The sequence below is a fragment of the Schistocerca serialis genome, unplaced genomic scaffold, assembly GCF_023864345.2.
Source record: "Schistocerca serialis cubense isolate TAMUIC-IGC-003099 unplaced genomic scaffold, iqSchSeri2.2 HiC_scaffold_1204, whole genome shotgun sequence".
NCBI lineage: Eukaryota > Metazoa > Arthropoda > Insecta > Orthoptera > Acrididae > Schistocerca > Schistocerca serialis.
Window position 1 is genome coordinate 127501 of NW_026047408.1, and position 2500 is coordinate 130000.

Sequence of the window (2500 nt, forward strand, 5' to 3'; positions counted from 1 at the left end):
TGCGCCTTAACCTAACCTATGTTGCGCCTTAACCTAACCTATGTTGCGCCTTAACCTAACCTATGTTGCGCCTTAACCTAACCTATGTTGCGCCTTAACCTAACCTATGTTGCGCCTTAACCTAACCTATGTTGCGCCTTAACCTAACCTATGTTGCGCCTTAACCTAACCTATGTTGCGCCTTAACCTAACCTATGTTGCGCCTTAACCTAACCTATGTTGCGCCTTAACCTAACCTATGTTGCGCCTTAACCTAACCTATGTTGCGCCTTAACCTAACCTATGTTGCGCCTTAACCTAACCTATGTTGCGCCTTAACCTAACCTATGTTGCGCCTTAACCTAACCTATGTTGCGCCTTAACCTAACCTATGTTGCGCCTTAACCTAACCTATGTTGCGCCTTAACCCAACCTATGTTGCGCCTTAACCCAACCTATGTTGCGCCTTAACCCAACCTATGTTGCGCCTTAACCCAACCTATGTTGCGCCTTAACCCAACCTATGTTGCGCCTTAACCCAACCTATGTTGCGCCTTAACCCAACCTATGTTGCGCCTTAACCCAACCTATGTTGGGCCTTAACCCAACCTATGTTGGGCCTTAACCCAACACACGTTGGGCCTTAACCCAACACACGTTGGGCCTTAACCCAACACACGTTGGGCCTTAACCCAACACACGTTGGGCCTTAACCCAACACACGTTGGGCCTTAACCCAACACACGTTGGGCCTTAACCCAACACACGTTGGGCCTTAACCCAACACACGTTGGGCCTTAACCCAACACACGTTGGGCCTTAACCCAACACACGTTTTGCCTTAACCCAACACACGTTGGGCCTTAACCCAACACACGTTGGGCCTTAACCCAACACACGTTGGGCCTTAACCCAACACACGTTGGGCCTTAACCCAACACACGTTGGGCCTTAACCCAACACACGTTGGGCCTTAACCCAACACACGTTGGGCCTTAACCCAACACACGTTGGGCCTTAACCCAACACACGTTGGGCCTTAACCTGCTCTGTAATTGTCATACGACGCGTTAAATTAGTGTAGTGTTGCCTAACTGCAACCCCCGCAATATAGTTTGCTACTCGCACTGCCCGGTCCCCAGTGTATCGCTTCATGTTAAACACCTTGCAGCTATACACTGTAATGTGGATGGCAGCAGGACGTACATGCTCAATGCCCTTTGCAGTTGTTCATTGGCATTTGCAGTTGTTCATTGGCATTCGCATGGCGAAGCACTTAGCCTACGCTGTGGTACGGCCTGTGTCAACTGTCCGCTGATGTTGTACGTCCAAATCACACACTGTACTGCACATTGGTCCTCATGTACTGAATGATACATCGTGGTACATGTGACCGTACAACGACTGCGCCAACAACGGCGAACCATGCGGTCCAAATGTTGTGCACTCAGCTACGTGTCGTCTCCCTATAAGAGCTGGATTGCAGTGTGGTATGCCCTGGATGGCGATCAGCATGAGCCGTCTGTTGATGTAGTGGCGCGTGTTGTCAGACGTAGTCGTCTCTTCTCACACACCGTGATAGCATGGTGCACTGCGTTCCACATCTGCGACATGCGACAGAGGCCGGTTGACAGTCGTTCGCGCAATGGACATCGCATACGTACGGGGGCCACCTTCCACGTGTTCGCGAAGCGTGCACATGTTGTTGCGTGTATGTGGGCAGACATAGTGTGTCGTGACACCTGACACAGGCATGCAACAATCGTTGAATTTGCAAATGGCGATGGACGCCTACGTTTGCTGGTGACGTTACGCAAATGAACAACTGGTAAACCGTTGTGGTGCGGTTGTTCTCGCTAGAGGTGAATCAGTGATGGCGACGATCGGTTGAGCTACCAACCGGTTGTTCCAGCGATACCCACCATGCCCACGAACGTGAATGGCATCTGGGTGTGAAGCGATACGCGGCGGTGGCTGGGTGGGACCGTCCCCGGCCGGTGAGGGGGGGCCTCCCGGCGTGCTGGCCGCGCGGTGCGTGGGCGCACGCGCTACAGCCGGCTGGTGGGGGCGGCCAGTGGCAGGCGCGCCGGCCGACGGAGGCGGCAGGCGGCGCAGCTGCGCGCCGGCGCACCCTGCACGCGGCGCCGTGCGGCCAAAGTAGGTCCTCGCGGGCCCGGTGCGAAGCGCGGTGGACATCTGCAGTGTGCTGGTCCGATTGAGGACTGTGTGCGCTGAGGATGCGCCGCCGCCCGGCGCTCGGCGCCGCGACGCCGTCTGCTGCTCGGTCGCCTCTGCGGTTCTCGCAGGTGGTTTGTATCGCAGCTGTGCGGACGTGTTGGCGCGTGCGCTGTGCTGGGAGAGTTCGCTTCGGCACCCAAGTGGGGCTTTTGTCCTTCTGTGGCGCTGGCGTTGGAGCTGCCGGTCACCGTAGGTGGCGCGTGTTGTCTCCCGCCGGCAATGCCACGACAGCACGCTCCCGGGCCTCTGTCGGCAGCGGCAAGCTCAGTTGGGAGCACGGGTG